Raw genomic sequence first — 13,860 nt, 5'->3', positions numbered from 1 at the left:
GGTAACTGCTTTATCTCCTTCTTACCCCACAACCAGTCAGCAAACTTTTGTCAGCTTCAGAACCCAACCACCTCCTCCAGGATTACACTTTAGTCCCAGTCACGGATACCTCCCATTCTAATTGGATTCTCGTATGTTTGCCTCACCCCCACCCCAACCCCCCAACTTAGTTTCAATGTAGCACTCCGAGTAGCTCTTTTAATATTTAACTTGAATCATGTCCTAGCTTTGTTCAAAATCTTATTTCTAATGGCATCATGTCTCACTCAGGGTAAAAGATAGTCTTAAAAATAGCCTATAAGTTCCTGTGTCGTCTGCCTCCCCAGTCATTCCTTTCAGAACTCATTTCCTACTGCTTTTCCTATTCTCATTGTGCTGCATACATGGGACTTCATATTATTCTTTTAGCTTGTCAAATGCTTACTCACCCTGGGGCGTTGTACTTACTGTTCTTCCTGGAACACGTGTCCCTAAATATGCATATACTTCTTCATTTAACCTATTAAGGTAGCATCTTTGAGGTCACATTTTCGGAAAGACTTTTGTCACCTTCTATGTGTTTGTGTCTCAGTCACTTTGTGTTCATGAATTCCATTTTATGTTTCTTCTAGGCACTTAAACATATTTTTATGGTGCTTATTTCTTTATTGTTCTAGTACACCACTAGAATATGAGCATGCAAGCTTCTGACAGAGCTGCCTGTCTTCTATCATCACAGCAGGACACAGGGAAGATACTCAGTAAAGTGTTGAGTAAATGATGAATGCACCCTGATTCAGAAACAAAGCTGCCTTAGTTCAAAGATGCTTTCTTTTTTCCTTTTGCATGTTACTTTGTTATTTAAGGTGAATCAATGTCCTTTCTCAAGATCCATATGAATAGTAGGTATGTATTTTCAGGACTAGAATACTGGTAGATATCTAGCCCTTGTATATATTTCAGGTGCACTTTTTCAATTACCAATAATCGTGCCTCAGATAAATCTCATTGGCTACGATACTGTCACTGCACAAAGCTCAGGTGTATTTTTTAACTTTGATGTAACACCTTAGTTAATACCCTGTAACATGATTTTGTACCCTGCCTACAATTTATCATTGCAATTTGATAAAGCTTAATTGTGAAGAAGTGTCTTATTTCCTACTTCTGTAGTGACAATTTACTGTAAATGTACTGGCTTAAAACAATACAGACTTATTATCTTAGTTTCGGAGGTCAGATGTTCAACCCAGGCCTCACTGGGCTAAAATCATGGTGTCAGCAGGATTGATTGCTTCTGGAACCTTTAGAGTAGATTCTGTTGCCTTGTCTTTTCAGTCTAGTGATTACCTGCCTTCCTTGGCTCATGGCCTCATTGCTCTGTCTTCAAAACCAGCAAAATAGCATCTCTGAGCCGGCTTGGAAATGTTCTCCATTTAAAAAAAAAAAAAAATTATATCACAAAGCAGGGAGCCCGATGCGGGGCTTGATCCCAGGACTGGGAACGTGACCTGAGCCAAAGGCGGATACTTAACCAACTGAGCTACCCAGGTGCCCCCAGAGTTTTCCATTTTTAAGTATTCATGTGATTAGATGGAATCAATGCAGATACTCTTCCCATTTCAAGCTCCTTAACCTTTAGCACTTCTGCAGAGTCTCTTTTGCCCTATAAAGGAACATATTCACAGGTTCTGAGGTTTAGGTTTCCTACCTCAGAAGGAGTGAAAGCATAGCTATCTTTCATGATTGTCCCTGCTGACCTCTAACACTAATGCCTTATTTCTCATTTCTTTAAAAACAGCTTCTTTAAAGGAATGATCACTGTCTGTTCACTCTATTTTTCATTTCAGTCTCCTGTTTGATCCCTTTAATGAATGTAACTTTGAATCCCACCAACGTATTAAAAGTGTTCTAGGTCCAACATTGACCAATTGGTCTCCAGACTTTGTTTTTCCCCCCTCTGTGTGTCACTATGCCTGAGAAGCTAGCAGGTAGTTACATATTTTCCATAGCAATCAGGAATAATGGAGCCTGATGGCCCAGGTCAGAATAGACAACCTAGCTGCTATTCCCTGTCGGATATATTTTACCTTCTGACTTCTTAATGACCCACTATTCTACTCATGTAAAAGTGTGGCTTACTTTCCTGATCATTGACCTTAGTTTGAAACTCTCCACCTTCAAATTCTTTCTCCTAAAGTTTACCTTTTCTTGCAGCATATTCTTTCCATGACTCTTGCCCATCTTTCTAGCTACTTTAAAATTCTCTGCTCCTTGTTCCTCCTGTTTTGGACTCCTAAGCCCAGTATTCCTCCGTTTCTTTGGAACTAATTCTGAGGACAACAGCCTTTCCTAAAGTTATGTAAGTGCCTTGATTGTTACCTGTTCACTCTCTTGATAGTCTACAAAGCCATCGTTGCAGGACACTGCTCTGAAGAGACTGAATATTGGGCAGTTATGGACACTGGCCAGCTCTGAGTGAAGGTGACCTCTCGTGGACACAACTCATCCCTTAGCCTTCTTCCTTGTCATGTGTGATTGCCGTTGTTTATTTAAATTGTGGTAAAAGGTATATAATATAAAATGTTCCATCTTAACAATTTTTAAATATACAGTTCAGTAGTGTTAAATACATTGACATGGTTGTGCACTCAATCTCTAGGACTCTCTTCATGTTGATAAACTGGAACTGTCTATCCATTAAACATTAGTTCTCCATTTTCCCCTCCCTCTAGTCCCTGGAAATTACCATTCTACTTTGTCTCTGAGGATTTGACTACTCTAGATAGCTTACATAAATGGAATTATATAGTATGTGTCTTTTTGTGATTTGTTTATTTTACTTAGCATTATGTCATCAAGAGTTATCTACCTGGATTTCCTTTTTAAGGCTGAATAATATTCCATTGCATGTATATGCCTCTTTTTTTATCTACTTATCCATTGATATTTTGGTTGCTCCCACCTTTTGGATATTGTAGAAAAATACTGCTATGAACATGGGAGTCCATAGATCTCTTTGAGACTCTGGTTTCATTTCTTTTGTGTATATATCAAAAGTGAAATTGCTGGATAATATGGTAATTATTTGTTACTTTTTATACTGTTATATTGTCTTCGTTAGTGGTTTCAGCATTTTACATTCTCACTAGCAACGCATGAGAGTTCTAATTTCTCCACATCTTTGCCAACACTCATTTTCGATAGTAGCCATCCTGATAGGTATAAGATGGTACCTCATTGTTGTTGCTGTGTTTTTCCTAAATTTATTTAAGGGAGAGAGAGAGGATGTGTGTGCATGAGCTTCAGGGAGGGGCAGAGAGACAGAATCCTAAACAGGTTCCATGCTCAGGGTGGAGCCCATGCAGGGCTCCATCTCAAATCCTGAGATCTTGACCTGAGGCAAAATCAAGAGTTGGACTCTTAACAAACTGAACCACCCAGGTGTCTCATCTTATCACCATTTGTTAATCACCAACCATGTCTCATGCACGGTGTGGAGGGCTTTTCATAAACTGGCTTATGTAGTTCTCAACCTGATCCTATGAGGTAGGCACTTTTGTAACTAGTTCACTGTTGAAAAATGGATGCTCAGAGCATTTAAATGAGTTTCCTGGTCTATGAAGTGGTACAATCGAGATTTGAACCCACATCTGTTTGTGATGCACATTTTGAGTTTCAGTGTCTGTTCATCAGATCCTGTGTGCCTGATGTCTCTTAGGTTTCCATTGCATTCCATTCTAAAATTCTTGAAATCACCAGTACACATTCATTCCTATCCCTGGGACTCTGTCCATCACTCCCACAGTTAGAGCAGTAATTAGGAGACCAAATTCTTAGCATTCTGTAGACAAGCACCCTTGGATTCTGTTTTTCCTCTTTACTTGCTGAACACAGATCCATTGAGTGCTCATATGATGTGCTAGACCTGGGGCCGAGAACACATCAGAATAGACAGACTAGCTCATTGCTTTTCATTGATTACTTTCCCCTCAGCTTTATTGAGATGTAAGTGATGAACATACATATTTAAGGTATATTTGCGAATATCAAAATATCAAAACGCAATATTTTGAAATGCATGTATATTGTGAAATCATGACTACAATTAAGCAAAGTAACATATCTGTCACCTCACATAATTACAATGTTTTTGTGTGTTTATTAGAATGTTTGAGATCATTGTCTTAGAAAATTTCAAATACCAAATTATAATTTACTATAGTCACCATCTGTATATTAGATATTCGGAACTTACTCATCTTATAACTGAAATTTATCTTTTCACCAAAATCGCTCAATTACCTCACCACCAGCCCCTGGTAACCACCATTCTCACTACTATGAGTTGTGTTTTTGTTTTTCTTTTTTGTTTTCTCTTTTAATATTCTACAGATAAATGAGATCATGCAGTATTTTTCTGTGTCTGGCTTATTTCACTTACCAGAATGTTCTCCAGGTTCATCTGTGTCATTGAAAATGGCAGGATTTTTCCTTCCTTTTTAAGGCCAAATCTAGATAATGACTTGTCTCCTCATTGATGCTGTGCAAAAAAAAGTGCTTAGTCAGAAACCACCAAGGATGCCTTCCTAAGAATCTGAATCTTTGAATGCTGTACAGGGCTGAAAAAGGAGGGGAGGGTCTTGTGTCAGGTTAGAAGTGGAGATAAAGCACACTTTTGTGCAAGGGTGCTTTATCTCTACCTGGCCTTGATGTCTCCTCCACTGCTGGTCGCCCATAAAGATGTTGTCTGCTTAAAATTTTCTCTTGAATGTAATCCTGTCCCTTCAGGTTTATCAAGTCTAAAATTAGCTCACACTTCTGATACCTCTTTTTTTTCAAGCTTCTGAGTCTTCATACATTAAGGTTATTTTTTATCTCTCTTTAATCAGCTATTTAGTGTTGATTTGTCTGTCTTGATATTCTTTGTATTGAAGTCCACTGTGGAATATACCTGTGGCCAAAGTTAGGTTTATTTAGCTTGCTATAGCAAGGAGACTCTAGAAAAATTTGAGAAGCATTTCATTGAGGGGTGTTAGATGGACTTTTTATTGGGTTTGGGCTTGTTTTGGGTGACTGAGAAGGGGTTATGGAAGTACAGTCTTGATCTTAGTGGAATGCTATCAAGAAGGTGGCAATGTATTAAATAAGCAGACATAGAAAGACAAATAATGTTGGATTTCATTTATGTGGAATCTAAAAGTAGCTAAACTCATAGAAACAGGGCAATGGTTACCAGGGGATAGGGAGTGGAAGAGTTACGGAGTTTTTTTTTTTTTTAAGATTTTATTTATTGATTGGTGAGAGACACGCAGAGAATAGGCAGAGGGAGAAGCAGGCTCCTTGCAGGGATGCCTGATGTAGAACTCTATCCCAGGACCCTGAGATCATGACCTGAGCCAAAAGCAGACACTCAACAACTGAACCACCCAGGTCCCCATTTATGGAGATGTAATTTAAGGGTACACACTTAGAACTAGAAGATGACTAAGATCTGAAGATCTAATGCAGAGGGTAGAGAATATATTTAACAATACCACTTTATATACTTCAATTTGCTAAGAGACTAGATATGAATTGTCAGCATTAAAAAGAAAGCCATAATTATGGAACATTGTAGAGGTGTCCTCTATTCCCATGATGATAATCATTCAATCCCATGATGATACGTAAGTGTATCAAACTAATAAGCTGCACACATTAAACTTCTATAACCTTATATATCAATATCTCAATTAAAAATAAGGAAATAAGGAAATTCAATTAAGAAATTGGGATTCTTAATAATTTCTATCTGAAAGGGAGATTAAATGGTGGTAGAATTAACATTGTTAAAGAAATAGCAACTCTTAAAGGGGATATTAGTCAAATGAAGGGAAACATCCATTGCCTAGCCTATGTCTTGCTCTGAATATGGTGATAGAGTGATGTGAGATTGTCTATTTCATGTTGTGAATATCACAGTGTGGTTTTAATTTTCTCAATATCCATTTATTTTCCTCTGTTAACTCACTTCTGTCCCCATTTGAACATATTCGAACATATTCTGGACAGCTGAAGTAGCCGTCTCATTTTTCCCTCTGCCTCTTTCTCTGCCCACTCCACTCTGTCCTTCACACCACTGCCAAATCAGTGAACACTACTTTGATCTTGTTCTTCTCAAATTAATTTTCCCTTTTTCACAAAAGGAAGTCCATACTCTTTGTCCAAACAACCATCTCTAGCCACTTTCCTCATCTACTTTTCTCTATGTTAGTCTTCAGTTTGAATATATCATTTGCATTCTATTCTTGATACTAGTGATTGCTTGACAGGATATGTAAAAATTTATAGGGGAAGTGGGGAGGATGGGTTGGTGAAATAGGGATTGGGGAGGGCACTTGTGATGAGCACTAGGTGATGTATGGAATCGCTGAATCACTATGTCCTTCACCTGAAAATATAACACTGTCCTTTAACCATACCAGAATTGAAATACATCTATATTCTTAGGCTTTAGAATGACTTACTTGATCCTAAATGTGAAGTAGGAATACGACCAATAGTTTAATTTCTTAAAGGGATTGTGATGCAGGTTGTTAACGGACCCATTTTGGGGAAAATTGTCTTATGAATTCATATTGTTCATATTGTTCCTTCTCTCTGGAAAATGCTGTAATTATCTGAGTTGGCTAGTTTTTAAGGTCTAGTTGAGAAATCTGTTTCTGTTTAATTTTATAGTTGCTCTGAGTCAGAACTGTTAAAGCATTCATTGCACATGTTATTCCTTTGCTGTTGACCACTAGAACTTATGAGTACTTTGAAGGTGAGGGCCTTGTTTAGATACCTTTCTATCTCCTATAATATCAAGGACAGGGTATTATAACTAGTGGTCTTCAGTGAGTATTTGTTAATAAAGAGTAATATGATCCACTGATTTTATTAAATCTGGACATACATGAGATCAAGCCCTGCGTTGGGCTCAGGACTCAGAGCAGATTCTGCTTGTCCATCTCCCTCTACTCCTCTCCCTGCTTTGATCACTGTCTTTCAAATATATAAATGAATTATATCTTTTTAAAAAATCTAGACATAAAAAATAATTTTAAATGAGTGGAGTAGACTTTCCCCAATACTGACCTCCTGGTAAATTAATAATATCGATATTGATAATTAACTACAATTATACATTTATAATTGTAAATTTAAAAACTTATTGAGCAGTATTGTAGTTTCTTATATTTGTTTTGGAATATATATTTTGAGAGAGAAAGGGAGAATTTTCCTTTATTTAATCTATGTACAATTTTATTACAAGCTTCAAAAATTAAGGAGATAATTTCATTTTACAGGTTGAAAAAGTTTTAGATTGAAAGTTTGGCTAGCAGAAGTTATGCCAAGTTTATATAAATTTTAGACAGTTTCTCTAGGAAATCTTATGTTTTGGAACTTCAACCTGTTGCTTTAAAAATGGTATTTTTAAAGATTTTTATCACACCCCTTATGGCTTTTGGTTCAACCTTAGTAGCTTGAGTATATAAAAGTGATACTCCTTTCTTTGGGGGGAGCATTGGACTCTAAACAGAATTCCTTTGAAGGCAGTTCCCTTTTCGTAAAAGTGTAAATGCCACTTCTGCTACTAAAGTGTAAGATGTAATCAGCCACAAGCCTCATTTCTTATTTCTATGCTGTTGAATCCACAAGAAAATTACCTTAAATTTGCTATGAGTCTGCCACAATACATAAGCTTTTATTAGCATCCTTTCTTCTGAGTAAAATACATAAAACTTTCATTGTGGTCATGAATCTGTTTGTTCAAGCTGTCCCTGGGTTCTTGGAGCTGAGGGAGGCTATAGAATTGTCCCCTTGAGGATATGAGAGTCAATTCAGCTGAGTACTCTGCACTTGTGAGTGCCATCCAGCAAGTGAAGGCTTTGTATTTACAATCTTATAAATGTAAATCTCTCCGATTCTGTTTTATAAGGAGCAAAAGGCTGAAAGGGTATGATGCCAGCAATGCAATCATTACCTAACTTGCACATTTAGATTGGATGCTCAGAGCCATAGAATATGGAAGAAGCACTATTGGTCTTTGTTGCTAAATTCATCCCTGAAAACTATTAAGTGTTTGTTGGTTTTTACAAAGGATTTCTCCAACATGTTCTTTACTAGTAGCAAGTAGACTGCCTTTTATCTGTTGCTATGAGGTGCTGAGGAGACAGGCTATCTCCAGGGTAACTGGAAGAAACCGAGCATACTCACTCTGCTCTCTACAAGATGGTGTGCTTGCATAAGCCCAGTGCGTCTAGTGGTACCAGGTTATTGCATCAAGACCTCCTTCCCTCTCTTCACTGATTATTTATGGAATACACAATGAACTAAATGAGTGAGTAAACACTTGGTTATAAAGAGATATTTGTTTTTATGATCAAATAGTTTGTGACTGCATCACTGACCTTTGGACTTCGAGATTTTAAAAAGTGGTAGTTATAGCACGTACAGGGAGCTTTTGTGTGGAGGGTGAACCTGAGAGGACATAGAGAAAAGAACAGGTATCAATGAAGGATGAAGGGCATTACTACTGTTAGTCAATATTAAAAGGTCTGAGAAAAATAAAACAAAAATGTTCAGTGTTGTAAGGGACACCATAGATGTTAGTCTTCAGGTTCTCAACCTTGACTGCATGTTAAAGTTGTGTAGGCATTTTTAATATTAACTTATTATTGAAATATAACATGTACAAACCTTGAGTGTTTACCTTAAGTTTCACAAGGTGAATATACCTTGTAACCATTGAATGTAACCATTACCAAATTAAGAAACTGAACCATTCATATCTGTTAGAAGCCCTTGCGTTGTTCCTAGACATTACCTCCCTGTAGAATTAAGCCCTGTCCTGATGTTGAATACTGTAAACTGTTTGCCTATTTCTGAAATTTATATATATTAAATAAATAGTAGTGTATTATGCTCTTTTGTTTGTTTTTCTTTTTCCTGCTCAGTGCTAGGTTTGTGAGAGTCCGCAAGTAGCAGTAATGCAGTCATTCTCATTGTTGCCAAATGGTTCACATATGAAAATGAAAATGAGTGGGAAATATCAGAGAGGGAGACAAAACATGAGAGACACCTAACTCTGGGAAACAAACAAGGAGTAGTAGAAAGGGAGGTGGGGGGGTTGGGGTGATTGGGTGATGGGCACTGAGCAGGGCACTTGATGGGATGAGCACTGGGTGATATTCTATATGTTGGCAAATTGAACTCCAAGAAAAAAATAATTTAAAAAAATGCCACCACTTATTTACTTCTTCTAATATTGATGGACATTTGTGTTGATTGTAGGTTTTGGCCATTGCAAATAATGCTGTCATAAATATTGCTATGCTTATTTTGGAATAAAATAAATAAAATAAAATAAAATAATTTTATTTTGTAAATACTTTGTTGGGCATATATCCAAAATGGAATTGCTGGGTCATGGTATATGTGTGCATTTAGTTTAGTGTGTATAAACACTCACCTTCCAAATCTATAAAACCAATCTATACCCAGCTTCTAGTTGATCCACTTCTTACCCATCATCTAAGGACTTTAAGAAAAGCTAATATCCAAAGTCCACCCAGACTCCACCCCAGAACAATTAAAGCAGAATTTCTGAGGGTAAGACCGAAGAACTAATTTATTAAAAAAAAAAAAAATCTCCCCAGAGATACCATGGACTTGGAAAAATACTTTAAGAAGTAGCTATTGATTCTAGGTGTTGTGTGATAAAGTAAGAATAATGAAAACATGTCCCTACCACCTCCAAGCAATCTATTTTCCCTCCCTGCCATGCCCGCAAAGGTACTCTTTGTGTTCTCCCAAGTTGTTTTTATAAGCCTATGACTAACCTATTGAGGGATAGTTGTCAATGACATGAACTAATACATACTATTCCTTTTTATAGCTTTTTTTTTTATGATTGGCTTCGGCTGAATTATTATCTCTTGAAGACATGCAGAACTATTTCTGACTTCTGAGTATGACTCCTTTCCCACATTCAGACCCTTGTAGTCCTTCCATCCCACAAGAGTGAAGACCAAGGAATCCTAATTGAGTACTCAAAACTAATGCTACCACATAATTGAACTAAAGGGTTCTAAAGCCGTTAAAAAAAAAAAAAAAAAAAACAACACCTCTTTACATTCATTTTCTCCATTGTAATGTGGGATGTTATGGGCTGAGTTGTGCCCTCCCCAATCCTAAATTTATATATTGAGGTCCTAACCCTTAATACCTCAGAGTGTGACTATATTGGAAGATAGGACCTTTAAAGAGATAATTCAAGTTAAATTGAGGATATTAAGGTAGCCTTAACCCAGTATGACTGATGACCTTATAAAAAAGAAGAGATTAGAACACAGGGACACACACAGAGAAAAGACCTTGCGAAAACCAAAGGGGAAGATAGCCATCTACAAACCAAGGGAAAAGGCCTCCAAATACATTAACTTTGCTGATACCTTGGTATTTGACTTCTAGCCTCTAGAATTGTTGAGAAAATAAGTTGCAGTTGTTTAAGCCACCCAGCCTGTGATACTTTGTTATGGTAGCCCTAGCCAACTAATACAAGGGATAATATAATAAAAGGGACTTGAAAGACTCTTACGGAATAAATGGAATTGACAGGTTGGCTGTGAGGTTTAGAGTGAATGTTAGTCCTATAGCCACCAACTTGTACTTTTCTATCTAGAGCACATTGTCTACTTGTCTCCCCTTATCTCCTTCCTCATTGCACTCTTTAAGTGTTGCTTTCAACACGGAACATGGCTCCAACAGAAAATGATTTAATTCAAAAGTGAAAGAGCTATACCGTCAGGTGTTTCTCCAATTGTGTTTATTTACCAACATACACTGTAAATCTAAATAAGCATCAAGTGTCTCTTTCCTTGAGAGGTCAAATCTAAAGTTGGCACCCAGATGTAAATGTGCTCCTGAGTCTAGCTAGCTTTACCTGTTCCTATCAACTCCCCGCTCTTGTCATTCATACTAAAACAGAAATTTAAGAGGATATATTAATATTTTGAAGGGTAACCCCCCATAGCTTTTTCTCTTTTGCTGAAGAACCATTTTTCTTGTTAATTATTCTTAATAAAAGCTCTCATTTTATTCAATAGACTGTGCTAATAGTACCCTGAGAATAGTTTTTATACAGCAAAGTTTCCATGGAAGCTCAAAGCACTATATAAATATTGTCTCATTAAAAACTCTTATACCCCCATGAATTAGGTTGGGGGCTGCTGTAATTTCCTTGATGTGCAGATGGAGAAACAGAAGGTGAGAGACGTTTGCAAATTCAGCAAAGCTGGGAGGGAAATACAGAAAAGCATTGCCTTCTCACATTTGGTGAAAAAAACCTCACGCCAACTCCCCAGATTTTCACAAACCGAGAGGCATTCAGCACAAAGTCACAAGCCTGTGTCTTGATGAATAATTAACACATTATAAAGTATCCTCACTTTTCCTTGAGAACAGGTGCCATGTTTTAGTGGGGAGTAGAAGGCACTGAGAAGTACCTGTAAAATCTTAAGATATGGCTTTTCTAGCTTTTTCTTGGTTGCTCAGCTTGCCATGAAACACTGCTGGTGTATTGGAGTCATTTTTGATACTCCTTTCTGAATTAATGTCTTCAGTAATCCTTTCAAAGCACTACTGATGGCGTAGTCTCCCCATAACCTTTCTGTTCACTGGTGGCTCTGTTCTAGTGCAGTTAGCAATCTCCTATCCTAATTCAAGGTTGTAATCCTGCATCTATTTTCCATTCTTTTAGTGCCTTGGTCTTCCTTTGTCTCTGTTTTTCCTCTGCAAATCCTACATGGGCTAGTTCCATAGCTGTAAAAACTAACAGGCTTATCAAATTAATTGCTAATAAAATGACTTAATAAAATCCACAGATGAACAACACAGAATACTGGTTATGGCTGTGTGATGGAGCAGTTGAAAATAGATCAAGCGTAACAAGAAAAGGAAATAGATTAACCATGAAGCAGCTGTTAGTGTTAAAGTTTCTTCTGCATCAGAAACTAACTGGTTAATGGAAAGAGCCGTGGAGATGGTAATGGAAAAGTAGTCCAAAGTTGAGAAATAAGCCGGAGGGGAACCAAGACCCTGCAGGTGGATTTCCCACTTAAGGGTCAAGGCTGAATTGAAATTGTGACTGAAGGACTGACAGGTTTTTATTGTGTAACATTTAGCTCCTAAAATCTGGTGAACAGCTTCTCTACTAACTCAGATAATGCCTATTGCTGAACATCTGCTGTTAGAGAAAGGACTATTACTTTTAGCTGAAAGCTTTCTGATGGAAGATACTTCATTAGAAAAGCAGCAGCAGCCTTCACCTGCAATGAAGTGGGGATACACTACAGATTTTTAATTCACCATTTTCATAGTACAGCATATTCAGGTGTACTTTGCGTAATTGTTTTGTGAAAGGTTTTGAGATTTGTACCATGGATGACAGTATTTCTGAGGTTTTTGTTCTCTACAACATAAAAATACTTCTCTGTCTTATAAATTAAGAAAGACTAATTTTTTTGTTGTCATCAGATTCAAGATTATAAAAGTATTACTTTCTTTGAAAAGGGTTTTTTAAACAAGGTTATTAATTGCCTTTTTTTAAAGAAGAATAAAATGAGGTTTTATTTTCTGACACCTAATACTACACTTTCTCAAAGTTATAAAGGGATTTGTTAAAAAAAATTGCAAAAAATATACACCATGTAATTAAGCAAGAGCTCAAAATCCTCTCTGAAACTAGCTTCTAAAAGACACAAGTCAGAAACTGTATATTTCTACAATTTCAAGAAAATTTTCCCAGGAAAGATATTATGCATAAATCTCAAAATTTATTCTACAGATAACACGTTAAAAACAAAATAACAAGTCATTTTTGAGGTGAAAGTATATTAAAATACTACAAATCCCTAGTTACCTAATTCTCAGCTTCTTACCTAATTTGTTCAAAGACATTATCTCTTGTCAGGCAATGACCTCTCTTCCTATAGGTGCTCTTTTTCTCTTTTTGCATAAAAAATTAATAACTTAGCACAGTTGGCAAAATAGGGCAGTGAAAGATTTAAGAAAAATATAGACAAGGAATCCAGCATGGGCAGTGTTACTGGCCACTTGAGCGACCACCCAAAATAGCAAAGCAGGTGAGGCACTTTGACTGGCCTAACTGGGTTCTCTGTCTACTGTGCATTGCAGAGGACTGAGTGCATTCATTGATGTTCTGCTAGGCAAATATTCCAGAAAAAAGGGGCAGGACGGTCAAGGCTTGGCAGTCTGAAGCAGTTCGGTAAGGACTTTTACTCTCACCAGCTCACTGACCTTTCTCAGCATCAGATAATTCCCATAACCTGATAGCTCATCCTTTTATGGTCCTTACTATATGCTAGGGATGGTTCCAAGCACTTCATACATATTAAGTCTTTTAATCTAATGACAGGAATGGATCCTCATTTCACTCTCCTCTTATATACATATGCCCACAAACACATATATGCATAGTTATTACACATGAATTATGTGTGTATGTATATATTAGCTTTTGTTTCTTAATAAAAGTAATGTATGTGTGTTATGTGTATATATGTAATAATATATGTAAATATTATGGTATATGTATAAGCTTTGACCTTAAAAAAAGTCAGGGACATTTACATCCCATTTCCTTTGCCAGCCCTTTTCTGTGAAACTGCACAGTGGATGTTCCTGTAATGCCACTGATAGAGGGATGCAGCAAGCCATGTCCAGTTATAGACTTGCTTGGGTTTTTGTGTCCGTCACACTCCTGCATTTTAAGTGATTGGAAGGCTGGGATAATTCTGACCCATTTTGGTGTGCCATGGAGCTCACAGAGACCTG

General features: G+C 37.1%; 1 non-coding gene across 1 annotated transcript; it reads right to left on the bottom strand.

Annotated features, from left to right (window-relative positions):
* Positions 1-870: 870 nt before the first annotated feature.
* Positions 871-1,017, bottom strand: LOC119871380. The gene has a single exon (XR_005357480.1). It is a non-coding gene; the product is annotated as a U4 spliceosomal RNA (small nuclear RNA).
* Positions 1,018-13,860: the final 12,843 nt, after the last annotated feature.

This window comes from Canis lupus, chromosome 3, assembly GCF_011100685.1.
Source record: "Canis lupus familiaris isolate Mischka breed German Shepherd chromosome 3, alternate assembly UU_Cfam_GSD_1.0, whole genome shotgun sequence".
In the NCBI taxonomy this organism is placed as follows: Eukaryota; Metazoa; Chordata; class Mammalia; order Carnivora; family Canidae; genus Canis; species Canis lupus.
This window is presented reverse-complemented; position numbering and strand designations above follow the sequence as displayed.